We start from the raw sequence: 22,540 nt of genomic DNA, 5'->3' as shown, positions 1-22,540 counted from the left end.
AGGATGGCTAATTTGGTACATTAGAAACAAGTGTTTTTGTTTAATGTCCTTCTTTCCGATGCTATTTGTTCAGATAAGTGCACCAATCCACAAAAATAAACCTTGAATATTTGGCAGTGAATCATTTGACTTGTTCCTGAAGAGCCCCAGGCGTCCCTGACTAATGCTGCAGTTAAGTTTTAAATATCAGTTTGGCAGATCCATTGTCCGGGTGTGGCAGTAACTCTGGGCTGGAGCTTCTTAATGCAGGCATTAGATATTACTTGGAATCACACAATAAAAAAAGACTTCACTGTACTGTTAATCCACTTTGTGTTGGTGTGTTATACTGTAATCATGTCTGATTTGCACTGAACACTTATCCCGTTATTTGGATGTTGGAAGTTTCTAAGAGCACAACCCACTTACCCTGCAGCGGACCTGTGGATTTGTAACACTTAAGCCGTTTGCACAATTGCACTCCTGAAAATATCTAGATAATTTCAGGATGACTGCCCGCTGAATTCCTCCAAATCTGGTTGTTCACACGTGCACCTCACAGCTGGAGACTTTGCCTGTCGGACTCGAGGGGGGCGTGGGGTCTCCTGAGGCAGGACGTGGCGTAAAAAGAACGCCTCAGAAGCGGAGGATGAAGCAACGGAGTCGACACTATAATGAAAATATTTGCCTTTACATCAAAGAAAACACTGGCAAACAGAAACAATAATGCTGCAGTTAAATTATGTACACGGAGATCGTAACGGTCGTGTGCATACAGTCTATGCATCATGCAGGGAATAAACGTCATCATCCCCTTCCCCTCGCTTGATTTGAATTCTCCTGATTATATCCGTCTGCGCTCTTGCATCAGCTGATTTTCTGCTGAGAAAATACAAGGGTGCTGGCAGAAGAAGGCAGAGTGAAAATCTGGCTGTTTGCATTTACACATGCAGCTCACACTGAAAAGTTCAGGAGTTTTTTTCAGGAGTTCAGTGCAAATGAACAAGGCTTAAGCACTTTGTTGTGAAGGTCAGCTGGCAAAGCAGTTGGTTGGTTGAAGTGTAGCTTTAGTGTAACCTTGTCAGCCATTGAGGATGGCCTTTGTTATTGTTAATGATTCCAGGTCTTGCATGGCAAGCAATGTCAACAGAGTTCACACATTCAGCACTCAAGAACACAAAAATAAATGTTGAGCGTAGGTGTTATGCATATTCCCAGTATATTGGACATTTTATCATTCTACTCAGCCAGCCACAAAAGGCTATTTTGGTCAATGGAGCAACAAGAACATCAACTTTACTAGAGCAAATATCATTTATCTTTGAGAGTCTAGCCTTTCACTTAGGCTGCTGTAGTGTTTAGCCATTATTGATTCATTTATGCCTTTTTGGCATTGATTTCATACAGAATGTTTTCTTCTCATGCACTTGTCATTCTTAAATCAATACAAGATTTAGTAATAAAATACTGTCAACCTCAGAGGATTTCTCATTGCCAATAATTTCCACCGAGTTGAAATAATTAAGCACGCATAATTATAGTTGGAGCACTGGTGTCCTTGTTAACAATTTCTCTACTTCTTCAGAGCAAATGTGTTATATCTTCTGTTCCATCTCTTTCTAACAATTCAAACTCAGTTCACTGTGAAGCACAGAGCTGCTACTTCTTCCTATCCAGCTGAGTACTTCTTTTTTTTAAAGCCAGATCCTCTCCATCTGATTACCTCTAATCATTGTAAGGGTTTTAGGAGCCTTGTTGTAGCTTGCCAGACACATTTTCTACAATCTGACAGAGCCATCAATCGTAGAGTAGGAGTGAAATTTAAGACCCTAAGCTCCACAAATTTACATGACATTTTATAGATGTCTGGGATGTGTGCATTTGACAAGTGCTTGGATGATGTAAACAGGAGAACAACAGCATTTTGTGAATTTCCCTATTCACCAATTTGATTTTGTTATAATTAAACAGCTGAGATGTGACCTTTTGTAAACTAGGATAACATGGGAACAACTGATTGTGCCATTGACTGATGTCTCTGTATGTGACTGACATTAAAAATGTGTTTCAGAATCAGCTTTATTGGCCTGGCATGTGTAGCTGCTTCTGTTGCACAATAAGAAATGTCAACCCCTTAAGATGTGCAATAATCATTGAGGTTTTTATTTATTAGTTCAGCCTTTAACCTTATTAGAATCTGTTCCAACTAAAGCTGCATATCAGAGTAACCGGGTTGAAGACGAGAATTTAACAGTGTTTGTTTTGAGGGTCCGGGGCATCAGATTAGTCCAGGACAAGGGGATTATGTTGGCTTTGTAAGGCTCCTGTCATCTCATGGCTGCACACCATCTGATGGCAAAGTAAGAAAGGATTTAGCCAATATACTTTAAGGTAATTCTAATTAATTTAGTTACTTCTAAAATCACTTTGATGAAGCCATTTACCTTTGGTTGAATGTGTAGACCCTCATGCACTTACAGTCTGGGTTTTTACTTGGGTGAAGATAAGAAATGCCTGCCAAATGGGAAGTGTATGCGTTTCTTAATTCCCTTTGTGCAGAGGGGAGTCCATATTAAGCCTCATAATACAGTTAGTGTCATTAGACGTGTTGCGATGAGATGGAGCACCTTTGTAGTATAAAACATCGTGCTTCGTTTCCCCAAGGTTGAGATTTATTTGAAGTGGTCCACCCTAAGTGGTGGGGGATGGGCTTGTTTAAGCGCTGGCTGGAAGCTCCAACATCCTGCACAGCTTTACAAGACCAGACTGCCAGTTAGTAGTCAGTAAATGTAATTTCAAATCAATGCAACGTCTTTTCACCCACTATTCGGCACTGCATTTAGCTGGAAGCCATTTAAGAAGAGGAATTAATCCATAAGACAAAAAAAAAAAAAAGATCCTTAAAGGCATTTGAGTCCAATAATCTTTTTCCTAGCTCTAAATAGCTCAGTATGCTGAAGTCATTATAACGTTATCATTGTTACATTCATGCCAATAAAGCTCATAGAATTTAATTGTAGCTTCAATAGTGAATGAATCTAACTTTAATGCAACATCTTTATTTTCTACTATTTGTCACAAGATATAGCACACTGGTCAGGAAGTAACTGGCTTACTGTAAAATGTGTGACCCCAGGTAGATCCATGTTTTGACTGTCAAATAGGGTTATATTAGTGTAATATCTGCTGAGAGAGAAGTGTTGTCTGGAGCTGTTGTGGGAGGAAGGTCTGGACTGTATTCGGATCATCTCTTCGTCTTACACAGGAACACAACCCTCTGGTTTAAATACAGCTTTTAGCCTCACAGCAGTGTGTGAAAGGCATTGCTGTTTTCAGATTCAGATGCACCCAAGAAATATCTTAACGCTGCAGAAATAGTAGAGTTGGGAACATCACCGAGTGCACAGCTAATTTCACTCGCACCCATAGGAATTCATAATAAAACCGCCTTTAGCAGTTTAGCAAGATTTCAAGAGTAATCTGTTTCAACATACCTGAAAACGCATATCTCATAACCTTTCACACGCACTTAGCATGAATGTGCCTGTGTGTACTGAGAGACTATCTACTTTGCGGTTGGTTGCTTGGTTTTCAAAAATAACAAACAGCACCAATGGCTAACCGTAAAACCAGATTATTCTGTTTTCAACAATGAAGTGGAACAACGCCTTGCATGACCTATACGACCAAATTTGGAAGCAAACCTAGGGTTCTGATTCAACGTTTTCAGAAGCTATTTGCCGACTTATGCAGTGAGAAACAGATTAGAAATATTTATTAGCCCCCAGCGGGGAAACTCATTTGCTACCTGGCTAGTTCACACATCAAAAAACATTGACAGTACAATCACAATACACATCAAGTAAATAAATAACAAACACCATTGAAACCATTTGAGACATCATTTACAGCCATGAATCAGAGCCACAACTATAAATGTTAATTAAAATATCTGGCTGCTGCTGGAACAAAGGACCTTCAGAGCCGTTCACTAGAACACTCGTCGCTCACTTAAGGAGCTTCGGAGTCCATTAAAAACACTGCAAAGGATTGCCTTCAAGGATCTGAATTGTTTTTGGTTTGGTCCTCATTCTCTCCTCAAAGGTTACCTCTTGTGAGTCTGGGGTTGTGCCGATCACAGAGCCGGCCTTTTTGATCAGCTTATTGATACTTAGTATTTTCAGGCAGTGGATATCTCAATAAAAGAGGGGTCAGCAGTATTTTCCAAGGTTTGGGTTTCTGTGGGTTCAAAACAGCAGGATTACTTGTTGGGGCAGGGTCTAACAGCAGCATAAATGATCTGTTCGAATGGGGATCAATGTGTCTTGGCTTGCCACAGATATCATTTAAACATGTAGATTGCTATTTTTTAATGTTATTTTTTGGGTGCATTTATGGCTGTATTAGATAGGATGGCAGAAGTGAGACAGAAAATGTTGGGAGGAGTGAGTGGGGGATGACATGCAGCAAAGGGCCAATGTCAGATTCCAACCCAATGCCTCTGTGACAAGGACTATAGCCACTGTATATGGGGTACACAACATAACCACTAGATTGCTGTTTTATGAAACATTCCCTTATTTATTCTATATGGTCTGTATTTTGTTGAAAGGCGGACTAGATGTGTTTGTTGTCATGTAAACGTATACAGTTGTGTTATGAGTCAAAGAATCTCCTTTATTTTTTATGGAATTGATTCGATTCCTCACTAGTGAAATTCCAATTACAGCAGAAAGGGGCCCGCTCTGAATGCTTGTTGCACAGTTGCTTCTTTGCCAGAGTGGTGATCCATCTTTTCCTGGGATGTGAGCCCATGTTACACTCAACTCTCCCCCACACAAGCCATAAAGATATTGTCAGCTTTTGTGGCTCTGTGCACTCTTGAGTGCTGCAAAATGCTTTCTCATTTGACTCTGGTTGTGCTCCTCTGTGTTCTTAGAATGAAAGCACACAGGAAAAAATAAATCAAACCATCCTGAATTGACTTTTTATTTCTGTGTTTTAATAATGAACCTCTGTCAACCAGCATCAGTGTGTTTAACACACTATTGCCTTCAGTACTGTCTTCATTCATTCGTTCATAAGCTACATGACCTCGTTTATCACACTCGTTTCACTTGTTCCCGACACTGGTGATCTTTTCAGTTGAGCATGACAATTATCCATCTACAAATGGTTGATGGATGTTGTGTCCAGAATCTGGTATCTCATTGTTGAGATGTTTAACAGCTGTTCTGCAGTTTGATAACAAAATGTGTTGACAGAAAGCAGATAAATCTAGCGTCCTCTCTCCAAGTTGTGAGCTCTAATCAAGCACTGCATCATTTTTTGTATGCCAAAAAAATGGCTGCCTTTTTTTTTTTTTTTTACCTCACCTTATATCGACAGTTATCAACATACTGTCAAACGTAATGAAAACAAAGCCCCAAGTTTTAGCTTTAGGCTGCCAAAAGAATGACTGCTCTAGGTAGTATATTGGTTATTTCAAATCAATTCAGACAGGATAAAGTGAAAATGACCTCCTGTGCTGCCTGAAACCTCACTGAATTAAAACCTATATAGTGTTAGCAGTGAATGTGTCCATCCTTAATTACTGCTCTACAAAATAGCTGTTATACAGTTATGTTTAAGTCCCCAAAAATTGAACAAATCACTTATTGTTTGTCAATCAACATCTATCTCCAACCACAGCCCATCAAATTAAATGGCAACCTAAGGGCTTACTTTTGTTGGCAATGTCTCAAAAATGGTCTCCAAAGGCAACCTGGCAACTGTAATTGTCAAGCCATGTGTTATATAAAGATACATCTGACTCAAGCTTACTGTCAAGCTACAAAGGTCTGTGAAGATGTGACGTGTAGGAATTCTTCAGAGAACATCAATACTTGAGCGTGGTGACAGTGAGTGGGTGGTTCTGAGGCTCTCTCCCGGTTGCCCTTATCAAACTACAGAATCACACTGTCGTCTGAACAATCAAAGAAGAAACAGGTTTCTTTCTCTATCCAATGACACATGCCCTGTTTGTGTGATTTTGAAGGGTAAAGTGAAGAACATCCAGAAATGAAAAAATTGCTACAATTGAAAGTGAAAACAGATGAACTTATGTATTCAAACTTCAATATCCTTTTAAAAAAAACAGTGTGAATTATTTTATTTTGCACTACAGCTGCGTTAATGTTAACAGAGCTCTACTGGCCTGTTTCATCTCACAGCCTGAGCACACATGGCAGCAGATGAAAGGAAGAAGAAAGACATTTTACATCCATTTTAGTTTAAGACATACTCCCACCAGAGCAGCCGCAGTTTATAGACCACTGAAGTGTTGTCATTCCTGCCTGCACTGATCATGTCCAGTTCCTTTTACTGAGCATGGATAAAGACTTAACCACGATCACAGGCTTTAGAAGTTTTATTCTCCATGACATATTCATATCATGGGGGTGGTTTATTAGGCAGTTAAAAGAGAAATAAAAGGAAAAATAAATCTCTATCTATTAAAATACATGAACCTAGTACTGGTTGGATGTTTTTGCCTTAATACATTTTGCTTTAACTCCTCTTGGATGGTTCCCATCTTGAATATTAGTTAAAGGAAATCCCCTTTTAAATGAACAATTTTTTAATAAACTAGTCAGATTTGGATTGGAGAACAGGTAATCATATTCCGGCCCCTCGAGATTGGACATCAATGACTGGCCACTTGCTGTCATTCTCCACTACATGTGGACAACTGTTAAACATCTTTAAGTTAATGTTAAATTAATCAATCCATTAATATCCCGTTTGGGGTCACAGGAGGCTGGAGCAAATCCCAGCCGTCATCAAATTGGAGATAGGGTACAGCCTGGATAGGTCCCAAGTCATTCCCAGGGCTGACACATAGCAACTAACGAACAATCACGCTTACACTTAATGTCCAATTAAAAAGCCAACTAATGACCCACATTACCATCAAACTGTGAACCAGCGAGTCCAGTTGTTTGTGACTACGCTGAAGAGGAACGCTCCACTCCGGACATGGATCCTGTCGAACCCGCTAGTTAGAGAGTTAAACACAAGCGAGAGAGAAGTTATAACAAGTGAATCTTCAGACAGATAATCTTCAACTTTTTTTTCAACCAATGACCAAACGTTTGTTGGTTCTGCATGTCGTTTTACCAAATGCCATATAAAACAAGCAAATGGTCTCACTAGTTTGGACTGTTGGAGTACCTTTTTTTTTTTATTTCTTTGACAAAATGATTATTGGATAGAGTAAACGATACTGAGTAGAATCATTACTTAAAATGAGAAAAATCTTAACAAAGAAGAGATATAGCTAAACATAATGTTCAATATGAGATGCAGTTTGAAATATTAATGAACCAAATAAGGCTACCAAACCAGGTAAATACATTATAAAGAAAAATCCCCTGTAATCACCCTGGACTAATCACACTGTGTAGCTGCAGGCGGTGAACACTGTTTCCGCTTCTGGCTTTGACATGATGCTTACTGCACATACAAACGTCTCTGCTGTGGACATTCGTCTAAACAGTCACAGAAGCAATCTTGTGGCTTTAACATAATTGGATTGGACTGTCCCGACTGGTTTGGAAAAATATGGGCATGTAACGTTTCACTCAACAGCTCAAGGCTGATTTATGCCTCAGTGTTGAGATGCTGTGGTGTTTCTATGCGGGGCTACGGACGCAATATGGCCCACAAGGAGACCACAAGTGTTGTAATTGGACATCTTGTCCTACATTTTCCATTGCTGTTGCATATTTGTTGATAGAGAAGACAACTTGGAACTGGCTGAAGTAATGCCAGATAATCCTCCTTTTCAGTAATGTTAGACAAATGTGTATTTGTATAATCTTGAGGAAAAAAGCCACCTCGACCGAGAGACAGTTTTTAACCACAGTCAGCTCTGTGTTTAACAGACAGAATAAATAAAGGTAAAGCCAATCAGCTGACTTCTAGCTCTATAATAAAGGCCCAACATGGCTGGATAATGTACTACACATCCATCTAGTGAGGAAGGGGTGCCTCGCAAACAACTAGTTTGATCCTACGCTGAACAATAAATCAGATTCTACGCTGTAGGCATCAGCAGGAGCAGAGGGACAACTCGACATAGAAACATAAATTCAGCTTTAGTGTTACAAGTTGTAAAGTAAAATATAGACATCCTCCAAGCTGTGAATATATCAGACTATATTTAAATATGTTACATGTAGGCAGAAGAAGAGCACATGTATATTCGTCTCAGTGTTAGCGGAATGAATGTCTTAGGTTTTTACTAGTACTATTAAGATACTGCCATAAAAGGAAGAACATGATGTCTGTCAGTCTACCTGTTTGCTTTGCATTTTAATATGACAGGAACTATAAAGGAAGATTGACAATTGTGAAGCAAAAGAAAGAAGAAAGGCACAACGAAACGGGTAGATGGTTGGCCAAAGGATAAGAGATTACACAAGCACAGCACAGCCTGAGAAAAAAGCAAGCAAACCTGTGCTCTTTTAATTTTCAGGGTGACGGAGCATTTGAGCTCTGACCTGGCTGATGTGCGATTTTGCAGGTGGATGCACATGTAGCCTTTTCATTTTCTGTGATGGATGGCCAAACATTTGTTTTGCCAGCAAATATGTAAACAAGCCTGTCTGATGTCTGGATCAGGCATGTCATATTCAAATTTTAATCTTCTATGTTGATATTTTTGCAACTCAAAAAAAAAGGATGTTTTCTCCAGCAGAGTGTAGGACCATGTGAAATAGAGAACTCTGTTCTGTCTAAAACTGTGGGTGAGAGATAATGTGAGCTGAGAAGTGGGAGTGAACTGTAGTGAAAAGGTTACACAAACATCCAGCAAGCAATTACTCAGTATTAGAACGGGAAAAATATGAATGCCTCATAATACTGAAGTGTGGTTTTATCGCTATGGTGGGTGTAACTAAAAGGGAAAGGTTTTTCTATCAGTGGCATGCTCACTCCTCCCCTGTCTTACATGCCTTTTCCAGCAAGGTGACAGTGATTGAGAGTGTAACTAAGTGTCAGCAGTCACTGTCAGATGTAAGAGCCTCTATTATTTCAGGAGCTAGATTAAAAGGACTAGTGGTTAGGGTTAAGTGGCGTCTCGCAGTGAGGCTGCAAATTGTGTTAGAAAACTCAAAAAGGTTCTCTCTAGAGCATGTGTATGGTTTGACCGTGCTGGGTTTCTGTAGAAAAAGAATGGCATTGTAACATGGCAGATTCCTTGGACAACTATACTCCTTCACAGTAGTGCTTATTCTGACGAAAGCAAAAAAACCCACAATAATCTATTTCTGAAAATATAAACTATGTTTTTTTTTTATACTTATGATCATTGGAAAAACAGAGTTTGTATCGACAGTGTTGATAACATAACTAGGTAAGGTTATACTCCATGATGATTGGTTCCAACAAATGTAAAAAATAAATTGCGGTAGTGCTGCAGAAAAAATACAGTATTGGGATGTTTGTTTAAATCCATTTTAAAATACTTATCCATTTTCCCAGCTGCCCATATCAATTCATTTTTTGAATGAATAAGGTGAATTACTAAATTTAACAGCTGGCTCCTAGACCCACGCTGATGTGAGCAAGAGAGCAGCGGCCATCCTTTTTTTTTTGTACCAGCATTGTGTGCATAATGGTAATTAAAAATTAGAAAGTTCAGAACTTTGGGTGCCAAGGACTTATATACTTTTTGTTAGTGTGGTATTCTAAGAATTGGAGTTTGTTGAAGTTTAAAATGTGTGTGTTGTGAAAACCCGTGTATACTATTAAATTGGAAAGGAAAATCTGTCGTAAATAGTTTTGAGTTAGTAACACAGCAAACTGTATTCTCTGCTCCAGTTTTCTTTTTCAGGAAATAATGTTGAGTGTTGTAAAGTATCTTGATACATATCGAATCGTAACCCCTGTATCGTGATACACATCGTATCGGGAGGTCGCAACAAATGCAGCCAAAATGGGAGAAAAACCCAACAACATGGGGCATCCTGCTCTAAGTTTGTTTTTTTCCAACTCAAGGCATTTAAAGCACTACCGCACAAACCAGGCAATCGGGATGACCAAAAAGCAAGTTGCCCAGGGCACATAAGCAGTTATCAAAAACCCATTACCCCCCATATAAATCAACTGATTTGTCTGATTGGGGTGTAACGCTACTTAGGGTTGAAGAGTTTGAATGTTATGTAATCTGCCTAAAATGAGTCATCGAATAATTGATTCTGCATTGTCAAAAACGAGCAGCACATTGATAAATTGTGGTCTTTACTCCTGATACCCATCAATCTTTGAATGTGACACTCTGCCTCTCAGGAACAGATCAGTGCTGCATTGATTCTGGACTGCTACCATGTGAGAGTGACAAGCTAGTTTGAAGGCAAGCTTGTTGACTCGGTCTTTGTGAAGCAGCTGCTGGAGGAGAGGCAGGCAGTAATTCAGGGTTAATGGTTGTCCATGCCCTCTCTCTAGTTAGACATTCACATGGCAACACCTCAACTGTCCATGGTTCAAACAGTAGTGCAGTGTATTAGTCACTCAGCAGTGGCCTGTTGTCCTCCCAGAGTGAAGACTCCTGACTCTCTGTAGGAGCAGTTAGACCAGTGTTTACGTTAGTCGACTTTTTGACAGATTTTATTCAAAATTCAGCACTTGCGTGGGTGAGTAGAACTTTCAGTATTGATTACAACAGCTTAAAATCTTGAATTGTCTTGAGAAAGTACAAGTCGATACTATTAGCTTGAGTGAATGCATTGTGTTTGAAGTGGGGTATTTCGGTTTTCTGTGAGAAACCGGCCTGGCAAGCTGCATGAGCAGGAATGCATTTAACAAACAATACACAAAAGACTGAAGCGAAGAAATGGTGTCTTTCCTATTCTATTACACACACACACACACACACACACACACACACACACACACACACACACACACACACACACACACACACACACACACACACACACACACACACACACACACACACACACACACACACACACACACAGCAGGGTTGGACAAGGGACTTTCTGCTCTTCAGCCTCAGGCCCTGTCCTTTCACAACTCTTCTCTCTCCCAATTTGTCAGTGAGCTTTTTAGTCTAAAAACAGACTCACTCCACCCAACATATTTATTCAGCTCCTTATCTGTTTACATTCTGGGTAGAGGACAAAAGCCTTAATGTAACAGCGTTTCACCTTTTAACCTGAATGTCGCAGGGCCATAATGTGGGGACCAAGTGATCCCCCTCTATTTCGTCTTCTAAGGTGTTGACAAAGGTGTTACAGCTGGGTGAGACTAGATCAGCTGAGCCATCGTTTTGTGTGTGCGCTCTAACTGCGTGCTCATGTGGAGCTGCTGCTTTGCCGTGCTTCAGCAACTCCGAAATGCAATGTGAATTTACAGACACGGACACCAATATTACGCGGTTGCAGGATCACTATGAATGTTCCAAGACGCCATGACGGCTGAGCTTGGTTTTGGCGCTTTTGCGGAAATGCAGTCTGAAAAGAGCTTTTGATTGATGCAGAAGTTTCAGGGAAGTAACCATTTGCCCTCTTTTAGTAATTCTTTCCACCTGTTTGCCTGTTCCCTACCTGAATTCATGTGCTGCAATAAGAATTTTAGTGGCATCAATACATTGGATATAACCCCCACGGTTTGGGATGCATATTTGATCAACATGGTGTGAAATAACTGTACCACTGCTAAATCCCTGTGAAGAGTCTCAGTGAAAAGAAAGCAGCGTTAAGCACTGTGTGCAGGCACCATGGAGTTCTGCAAAACACCTTTGGTAAAATGGTTTTTTTTTAAAGAATAAATTGTCATCCTCTTTTACAGCAGATCTTCACGGTGCCTGCACACACTACTTAACACTTTCTCTTTTCACTTAGACTCTTCACAGGGATTTTGAAGAAGTACAGTTATTTTACACTGATACTAAAAATGTAGTCCCTAAACCTGACTCGCACACCATGATCTGTATGTGCATCCAGTACTTAGATACACATACATCCCCTTTATGAACTTTGTATGTTACATGTTCAACATTGTCAAAGCTCTACAAGATTGAAAAGAAACAGTGTTTTTGTTTATTACAGATCGCTTGTTATTCACAGAAAGATTCATATTTTTTGTTTGTAAAGTTGAAGTTCCCGATAGAGGGTAACAAATACTGTGTTTGAAACGATTCAGCTTTTGTATTACAGTCTGTTGTACTCAGATTTTTTTAAAATAAAAAGGGAGTTCAGCTTTATCTCACTGCTTGTTATATTATAATAGGAATTGGAGCAATGAGTGACGAGAATTGAGGATTTGATACATGATTAAGATACATGGAGATGCTTTTGATCTGTAGTGCTGTTCAAATTCACAGTTTGAGTAATGGCTAGCTGAAGACTAGAATGATATATTATAAATACATATATTTTAGCCAATCTGATCCATTATTTAAATCTGTGATCCGATCTGAACGGTGAGATTTGAAAGCACAATATTTCCACCTTAACTTCTCTCTCTTACGTTAAACAAAGTTCCATCCTTTAGTGTAAATATGTGTGAGGTGGGGGCAGAAATTATGAGACTTTTAATCGCTGCCATTTTTAATAATGGGACAAATCGATAAATCTTCATCAAAGTGTTTGTGGTGTCTGTTGCATTTTCTGACAGAATGACAAAGGAGACATGCATCATTGGTTTATCCTAATCTTGTCTTCACATTAGTTAATAATCTTGATTCGAAGCCTGACTTTAGTCGTGTTAACTGGAGTCAGTCAGGCGCGACGGTCACGCTGATTATCCTCTAAAGAGCTTGAGCTGGCCGTGTTTACTGATCTGCCCAACCCCCCAGCACTGCCACTAATTCCTGAGTCTGATATAATCAAATCAAGTCCTTACTTAGCACTGTATGCTCACCCCAAGTCTGGCATGCTTATTTTAAAAGATACAGTGACTAACGCTTAAGGACTTTCCAAGAAAAAGCCAATGAGGCGTTGAGGACATGAACATTTAACAAAAGCTTTCTGAGAACTTAAACAGCAAAGGCTGACTGCCTGTAGGCACACCAGGAAATATCATTAAATTACTAGGACTAGATACATTGATAGATAGGAGTGAAGTAATAAAATTCTACGGTTTCTGTTTTGCAGTAGTTGGTCCTACTCCTGCCCAGTTGACAAATCCATGTAATATATGAGGGTTTTTTTCCGGACTGAGTTCCCGAGGTAAGGTATGAAGTTTACTGAAAATCTCTCTGGTATACTTATCACTACTGTAGTCTTTGACAACACTCAGTATTAGTTTCACACTATAAACAGAAGATGTAACACTTTTCACACATATCAACATCACCTGCTGTATGCCATCTTCAGAAAGTATCTTGTTGTCACTTTTGTTTCTAATGAATGAAGTTAATGACAATATGTGTTTTTCATCATACAATGGATTGCTTTTTTACACCTGTAACTAGCACAAACAAACTAACATGAGAAATGAACTGGATTGTATATGACACATGTTCTATCAAAAATAAATAAATAAATGGGAAAATCGGTAGAAGCTGTTCTTGGAAATAGCTCATCTCAGCAATTTAAGCTGCTGTTCAAATGTGTATCAGGTCAAAATGACTGTTCATGATGGTGCACATGGCATTATTCTTTTATCTACTTAAACTTTTCAACCCTCTTGTTAGGCTGCTGCCAAAAGCATCAGCTTTTGTGCCTAGCTCTCACCACTATAATTTGACAGCAAAGTAAGAAAGATCGTCAAGCTCAGTCATTAAGTTAGAATTTTTTTTTCAGCTTTCCCTAATTTATTAACAGAAACTCAGAGCATCTGGCTGTGGAAGGGTTTGTAAATGTCAACACAAAACACTTTGAGTTCCCTCATCTCCACTGACACTTCTGCTGCTTCTGAATTATTCAGTGTTTTAATTAATGTTGAAGTTCTTTCTATGTTTTGTAGTGTTGTACTAGATTAGCAATCCTTTCTCATTCAAGTCAGGATGAATCTTTTTTTTTTTCTTGTGGACTTTTCTTTAAACAAAGATTGTGCTTATTGTCTGATTGTAAAGCTGCTATATTGGAATGATCGGTCTTGTTCCCAAACTAGAATATTCACAGTCACTATAGATACCACTTTCAGTTTAAATATCTCACCATATCACAGAAGTTATTATTTGATATCTTACTAAATCAATCTAATCGAATCAGATAATAAATCTGTGAATGTATTTTTATGCAGATGATACCAGTTTATACCTTTGCAAGTTCATCAACAGCCTGCTCTCCACTTCCCATGGCTAATGAAAAGCAAAAGAGGTTAAATGACTGATCAATAAGTCGGCCAAACATTGTCAGAATTGGCAGTTGTAATGTAGAATTGACAGCTTAATATGATGCCGTTCACATGATTGAGTTTGATAAGGTTGAATGGCATTGAAAGGCAGCACACAGATGAGCATTTCTCAGGAATATTTCTTTTTTGATGCACTTCACCATTGGGTGCTGGTGGCCTAGTGGTTAGTTTACGCGCCCCAAGCAAAGAGGCTACAGTCCTCAAGCGGGCAACCCAGGTTCAAATCCGACCTGTGGCTCCTGTCTATCTAATAAAGGCATTTAAAAAGTGCATGTGACCAGAAAGATGGATAAACAGTGAAATGTTAATTGTTTTTTATTTTATTTTATTTTTTACAAAATCCAAACATAATTGTCTCAATGAAGGCTTTCATTATGCACTAAGAGAATACTCTACAATTGACCACAAATACGAACAGGAATGCTGCAGCAGATGCCCCTGCAGTTACTATATCGACTTGCTTTGAGACAGAGTGTCTCAATTATAGAATGAAGTGAGCAGAGATAATGAGAAGTGTTTGAGAATCACAGAGACTTGCTTTTGTAATCCAGAAATCATGGTGAAGTGGAATGGCCGAGTATGTTAATGGAGCTCCTCTGGTTTCTGCTGGAGTCCTCCTTTGAGCAACAGAAAAATCAATCTGGCACCTTGTCAAGGTTTAAGATTGAGGTTTCCTTACACTCTGGTTAATGTTGGAGTGTTCTTGTCTTCCTCTGTGTCTCACTGCTGCCACACACAAGCCACAATTTGATTATTTATTAGTACTCGTGTATGGCTTGAATTCACAATTCAGACTGATATCCACTTTGAGGGCTTGCCTAAATTATGCTAGTTTTCTGTCCTTTTGTTTGTCTGCGATTTCCCTCTGAGCTTTTACAAGACATTTATTCATTGATGGGGGGGGGGGGTAATTTGAAAACATAATTATTTCAACTATTCTTTAGGAAATATTTGTAGGTTGGAGTTTCTAAGATGTAAGGATTAGTTGCTTTTCTTTGTCATTAAGTCGAGTACACAAAGAGCCATTGGGTTTTACAGTGTTGGTTGGAAAAAGATAAGCTATATGAAATTTGGTAAAATTCTGACAAGTTGTTGACATTTAATGAAGTGATTTATTGGGGAAATAATGAGCAGATTAATTGTTAATGAAAATAATTGTTAGTTTGCAGCCCTCATTTCCACGATCATTTGTTAGAGTTGATGAGAATGCTAAGGCTAAAGTTGGATTGAGTCCTTTGTGACAGGGACTTGTGTTTCTGTTCTGCATCAGTGAATTGAAGGTCATTACTTTTGCAAGCATAAATCAAACAGTAATTGATGTAGCTTTGATTTATTGAACAATATGCGTCTTCACTTCTAATAATTCAACTGATATTTTGCTCATTTCCATTACAATTCACACAGAGCTGATTTTTATCCGTCAGCCACTTAAACCCTGACAGCAAATCTTTGTTCTGACTTAAATCTTTCTTTTTTTTTTTTTTTACAACCATCAAAGGAACGCTGCCTTGCTGGAAATACTGCGTATTGCTAGTGTGCTAAAAGATACATGTTGGGTTAAAAATAGTTTACCCCTAAAAATGATGTAGTGAATTGTAATGGCTATTCTTGAACTTCGCAAATATGCTGGCAGTTATCTCCATTTCTCCACGATTAGAAATGTCACTTCATGATGTTCACTAGCGCCACCCCCCACACTTTGCTCACTTCTGTAATTATGTGTATTTCTTATTAAGAATACATAGCACTTCAATCTCCAGTCTCTTAAAATGATGTCAGTGCTTTTGGTCACCAATACACAGCAGCATTTTCTGTTTTGAAAATGGTTACTGCGTTTCCCACAGAATGGCGCCTGGGTGGTGGAAGAGGTTTGTATATAAATGAATCATGCTTTATTCTCTTACTTATTTTATGTAACAAACTACTTTAATCTGCTCATCTTACTTCTGTTCCCTTTCTATTCTCTTATCCAAACAAACACACTGGCAGTATGCTAAAGACGCTGAAATAAGATTACCTGCATTTTGAAAAGATTCACTCAATGTTCTGAGGCTTATTGATGATGACGCCTTTCAAAAGTACTGAAACAAAGACATGAGAAGTTTCAGATTTCACGTGAGCATTGCACCTCAGTCGGTGAATTTATGGGCGGGACATTACGGACAGTGGATCGCTCTGCAGCATGTTTCATTCGCAATGCTTTCCACTTCATCTGCACCAAATAATAGTTTCTTCTGGCTGTTTGAGTTCTAGGCAACATGAATAGCATCAGTTATATTAGATGTTTGCACTTCTGATGTTGATAATAATAATAAGAAGGAAGTAGTTTCAGTGTTAAAACTGAACAAGCGCTGAACTAGCAGATTGATTTTATATCATATTCCTAACGTCTTTTCTGTTTTTCTCTGCCTTTTTATAGGCTTGGATATGTTGTATGTAAAGCACCGTCAATTACCTATTTGATGTTTAAAGGGGTCATATTATGCCTTTTCTGGTTTTATATGCTCTTTAGTGTGTTTTCCAAGTGTTCTGTGCATGTTTAGGCACATCTATGTGCAAAAATTAAAAGTCTGCAGCTTCTCCTACGTCCTCTTGTTAGCTGTAGCATTAACTGCATGTAACGCTCGGTTCTAGCCCCCCTCAAAAATTTTTTGGCAGTGTGACGTCTTGTCAGTGTGAGATCACTGATCTAAGCCCATTTTGCTCGTTGTGGCAAGCCCTGCAGCTCATGTTGCACGGCCATTAACTTCTGTAGCACGCCCACGATATGCCGTAGCCTGCGGTAGCACAGTAGTGCTAAGGTGCTAATGTTTTTGCTCCCCTCAGAGCCAAAGTGGCTGCATTCCCAAAATAGTAAAAGGGGCGTGACATTTCTGAGAACCGTGCTGAGCGGCTGACCAATTACGGCAGAGCCGACAGGCCGACCAATCAGATCAGACTTGGCACACGTGGGGACTCTGAACGCGGGCACTTCAGAGCCTTAGAGAGAGAGTCAGAAGCGAGCCGGTGCATGAAGAGGCAGTACATGAAAACAGACACTTTTTTCGAACTTTAGCTATTGTGAACATACTTTAGTAGGTACATAGATTAAATATACGAACCCCAAAAAGGGCATAATATGACCTCTTTAAAAAAGGTACATTGCCTCTCCGACCTTGGACAACTTCAGCTAAATGAGAGAAGCCCTCAGTATCCACCTGAAGCACACAGCCTCAGAGCAGCAGTTTCTTTTTTTTTTTTTGTCCTTTATAAAGTCATTTTCAGTCAAAACAACCAAATATTATCCAAGCAGAAAGTGCTTTGATAAGGAAATGTGTTGGTCTACTATGCATGTGCACTCCATTGCAGAATCGAATATAACTAGCTTCAATGAAGACATTGGTTGTATTGTATGAAGAGTATCAGTGTTCGCTATAGAAGCATGATAATATCAGCTCACCATTTGTAGACTTAGTGCTTTTCATTTAACATCTAAACAGCATATACATAAAATGCACATGCATGATAACTGACTGAATGGAAACACCAATAAAATCCAAAATGGTCTTCTTTAGGTTCTTGTCTAATCCACAAATAGCAAATGTGAATGACATTTTGTAGTCCCAGATTTTAATCATGTTAAAATTACTGTGCTTAATTCATATATCTGTTTATCGTCTTTTTGGTCATTTCTAAACTAAATATCTATTTGTTATCATATCTTTTTTTTTTTTAGTTTTTGTTCTAACTTCTTTGCTGCTGTAACACTATAAATTTCCCAACTCTTGAACTTACAAAGGATCATCTCTTATCGATCGCCCTTTAGCCCGCAGTGAGTTGCTGTTTTTCAAACCAAACATTGAGCTTTTTAACCTCACTCTACAATTTGGAAACACCTGAATATGCTTGACTTGGATTTGTAAATGATGTAACGTTCATGCTCGGACAAGTTGACGAGCTGTTGTAGCAGTAATGTCAAGAAGACAGTTTTATGATTCCTCTTAATGAATCTGTCATCACTCACTTTCAATGTCAGTCCAGCTGACCACATGGTGCAGTTGTAGTAATAAACCGGCTTTGCAATCATAAAAAATGTTGCTCGTTTCACATGCTGTGAATCTTTATAGGATTTCAAGTCTTTGCTGTATTTCTGTTTCTCCACAACACCTCCTTTGCTGGAAAACCACAGATTGGTGCAGTTTGAGGCAGTGTGGAGTGAGAGATTTTCTTTTTTTTTGCTGCATCACACTAGAGTGTGGGTATTAAGGCCTAATCAGCCAGAAAGCAATCTGCATATTTCACACTTCTTTAGTTACTGTCGATTTGAGTCATACAGCTGCCAGTACAAGAAATCCAGAAAGCTTCTGCAGTCGTGGATAAAAGAAAATACCCTTTGGCAGTGGGATTATTACGCATTAACCATTCTATGTGATAATTAAAAGTGACACAATGTCGTTTTTAAATTAGGTTAAAAATGTATTAATTTGTTCCAAAGATTATACATACATGTTTTCATAAGGTGTAGAGACCACCAATGACACCGTTTTGAATCCATACACAGTGATGTTGAATTTTACTGGAGATCTGTGTGCTCTTGTTGTTGACATATTTACTGATGCTGACCGGCCCACAGACTCCTGATTCCCATCACCTGGATTGGCTGGGCGTGTTTCTATTTTGGTGTTCAGCTCAAGAACACAATCCTATTAGACGGAGGTTACTGTGGGGCTTTCTGTGTGGAGAGCAGCCCTGTGAATGACCTGCAGAGAAAAAGGATGCACAATTCCAGATTCTGCACGTTCAGCTCATGTTTGTTTTCCACTGTTTATGTTAGTTTTGCAGTTGCTTTTTAATCTGCTAAAGAAATCACAATCTCTGCATACTTGTCTACAGGAGGTTTCTCTTTGTGTCTTGGCAAACCATGAGCACTCCAGCTTGAAGAAGAACTGGTGGTTGAGTCTGAAGGGAGACTTTGTGCTGCGAAGAAAAAACAACCCTATCATGTCATCACAAAAATGTTCATCTTGATTGTAAAATGCTAATCCTCAGAAAGTCGACATGGTTTCGTTCTTATTTTGTCTGACCGGAGTCAGCAAACCCAAACACACTAAATTTACAAGGTTATAAAGCTAACAGAAAACAAATAACCCTTGTCTTTGCTTTTGCCATTGGGTTTATTGTTTTAGTTGTGTGCAGTGCTGGCCTAACCCCAATGCTCCTGGATAACCCTGGCCTTGTGCAACCAGTCTGTGCTTGTTTGCTACACAGAGCCTGAGCTATGCAGGGTATGTAGTTGGAGAATTTAGAGGTGTTAAAACCTCCTTTTGTGAAATAAAACAAGCCACATTATATTCTGAATCTGCAAGAAAATTTAGAGTCCCTTCAGAGAGGCATTTTTCTGCTCTTACTGAGATTTAGAGAACTGGGAGCAGAAATGAGACAATAATCATTATGACTGCAAACAGCAAGAACGACAATGAACAAAGGCCTGCACACAGTGGCATTAAAATACATAAACACTTAACTCAGGAAAGCAATGCATGCATAGTTATAAAAGAAGGGTGTTCTCTTACAGCTGTGTTTGAAATGTGGAATAGCACGGTGTTCCTGCCATTGAAGTGGCTACATTTTAATAATATTTGAAGATTATCATCTCACCAGAGTAATTATTGAGATAATATCATGCAGGGAGATTGTGCTAGCCCAGGTAATCATACTGTGAAATTTCCATGTTGACACATGCCTAATTTGAGGGCAGATCTCATTTATGCCTGAGCCGTTATTTTTTATCTGTGCAATTGAAACCCTAATTACCTGTTCTGCTCTCTGACATAAAGGACTTAAAACAAGTTATCCATCACATGCTGCTATAATTGAAGTGTATTTGGTGAAAGCAGAGTTTTTTGTGGCACAGTGATGTTAAGGTATTTGTAGAAGTAAAATGATCCTGTAGATTATCTTTCACCTTTTTGCCTTCCGTATACAAAAACATCTTTGTCAAATAAATGGTCAGAAAGATGGCTATATAAACCTTTATTTCCACTGCAAGGTGCTGCATGAATCTGCTTGGCAAGGTACTCTTCTCAGTTTCCATTGAAGATGATACACCATCGGTGTCGGCAGGATTTACATTTTTTAGCCATTCGTCATAGTTATGCCTTTTACACTGTGGTGACTTCTGCTGGACACTTCCATTGGAAACCAACTCGAGGAATATCTGCACTTTATGGTTTGCTTTTGTGGGTTGCAATAGTTTTAAACCTGTTGGGTCCAATTACTGCAGTAGAGATGGGTGTTACCATGCAGTGAAAATGAGGCTTTAAGCCCCATGTCAGGAAGAAAACCATTTTCCAGTTTTAGTGTAACACTTCATTTATTTTCTTCACAAATAGTGTTACAAGAAACTATACAACTGACAACTAAAGGAATGTATTTTCATAATTACTGAAGTACTTTACCATTAAAGCTTGTTTTCTGTTTGGATTGTCAGTGAGTTAAGTCTCCTGTCTTGCACTGAAATAAAACAACCAGTCACTGTGTCACTTTGACTATGTTTTCGTAATAAGAAAGAAAAATTATATTTGTTCTTTTAGTTTTATTGAGAAGTGAACCTTGCGCCAGCTCTGATTTAGTTTTGTTCCCTTGCAATTCGACCTGAAATTGCCTCCCCTTGTCTGCTCCTGCACTTTCATTCCTGCTTATGTGGCCCCTGTGATAGATTGCTGAATGAAACTGGATCTGTGAAAAAAGGACAAGCACTCTGGGAGTTGCGCAGCCTGCATGCCTTTCGCTCAACGGGGCACTCGCTGGGACATTTCCTCAGCGGGGCTTTTTCAAAAGGGCTTGCACTGCAAGTTCCAGCTAAGGGCAGTACAGTAGGTCAACCGGCGATAGAGTTACAACCCATTCTTTTGTGGAGGTGTTGGACAAATTAGACCTCACAACTGTTTACCTAGTCAAACAGGGACAGCTGCATCTCTCCACCCTCCAAACCTGCCACTGACTGTTGTTCCTTTGGGGAGCCATCTGTGTGGAATAAGCAGGCTCGGTGATCAAATGATTGTTCAACAGCTTTACCGCCGTCACTGCTGGGGGTGATATGAATGGCCCCTTAACTGAATCAAACAGGAGCTCTGTGCACGATGTGATCCAGCTGCCATTTTGGACTGTTGTCCTAATGAGCGCTGAGTAATGATACGAGGTGCACACGGTGACTGCTTCTCTGTATTCTAGATAAGGCCTTATTGTGATGCAGCATTATAACTCGAGTTGTAGAAGCATTCTTTAGATATTTATACAGCACATTCAGAACTTGCACCCAACAGGTTTTTACTACAGGGACTAGCACATGGCCTCTTGCCCGTTGACGTCAGCTCTGTGTGTTGTAAACAAACCAACTAGTCAACTGTTTGCAAGGCTGACGTAAAGTCTCATGCTCAACAGAAACACCCACAATTTGTAAGGAAAACACCCTCTGTTAAACATTCTAAAAGACATGGGGAGCAACTTAAATGCAGTTTGTGTTGAGTTGCTTTTGGATTCTAGTCATTTTAGCATATTGATTTAAACCTTTTTTTTTTTTTTTTTTTTTTTTTTTTTTACAGTTTAATTAAACAAATACATCAAATAGGAAATTATGATCAGTTGAAAATGCGCTTGCCTTAAATTTCCTAAATTCATTAAGAAAAAATGCTGGCGAGGAGCCAATAGCCTAGCGGTTATGTTGCCAATGGGCGCACCATGTATGGAGTCTTTAGTCCTCTTTGCAGCGGCTTTGGGTATCGAATCCGACCTCGGCCCTTTGCTGCATGTCATCCCCCGTTCTCTCCTCCCATCATTTCTTGTCTCTCTTCAGCTGTCCTATGTCATAAAAGTAAAAAAAAATAAATGCTATCCTCACCAGAAAAGACTTCAGATAGCATCTTGAAAGTTATCTCACTTCTAAGGCAGCATAAAAGAAAACACACAATGGCGACTGATCAGAATAATGAAGCTATGCTCGCAATTTAAAAAATCTCTCTCTGGCCCCACGGTGTTTTGTTTGTTGTTTGTGAGTCAGGTCTCTGCAGCACAAAGACAATCATCTGAATTCTTGTGTGTTTGAGGCGGTATTGATCTCATCACCCTAACCACCACGACAGATTCATTGTGCTCAGGCTTCCTCCTCCTTCACATTGTACATCACAAGAGGACAACACGGGTGTTAATTATT

The 22,540-nt window shown here is 39.2% G+C and overlaps 1 protein-coding gene across 4 annotated transcripts in view; it reads left to right on the top strand.

Annotated features, from left to right (window-relative positions):
• Window positions 1-22,540, top strand: part of LOC132955964 (zinc finger protein 609-like) — an 83,490-nt gene that overhangs the window by 2,413 nt on the left and 58,537 nt on the right. The window contains exon 1 of one of the 4 annotated variants that reach the window (XM_061029198.1): window positions 9,496-10,655. The exons of the other annotated variants lie outside the window; for them this stretch is intronic. The gene's annotated coding sequence lies outside the window, so the exon portion shown is untranslated. Of the gene's footprint in view, window positions 1-9,495; window positions 10,656-22,540 lie in introns of those variants that run through there. 4 annotated transcript variants of the gene reach the window in all.

This window comes from Labrus mixtus, chromosome 1 (genome assembly GCF_963584025.1).
Source record: "Labrus mixtus chromosome 1, fLabMix1.1, whole genome shotgun sequence".
NCBI classification, from domain to species: domain Eukaryota; kingdom Metazoa; phylum Chordata; class Actinopteri; order Labriformes; family Labridae; genus Labrus; species Labrus mixtus.
Note: the sequence above shows the minus strand (reverse complement) of the source record. Positions and strands in the feature narration are given on the sequence as shown.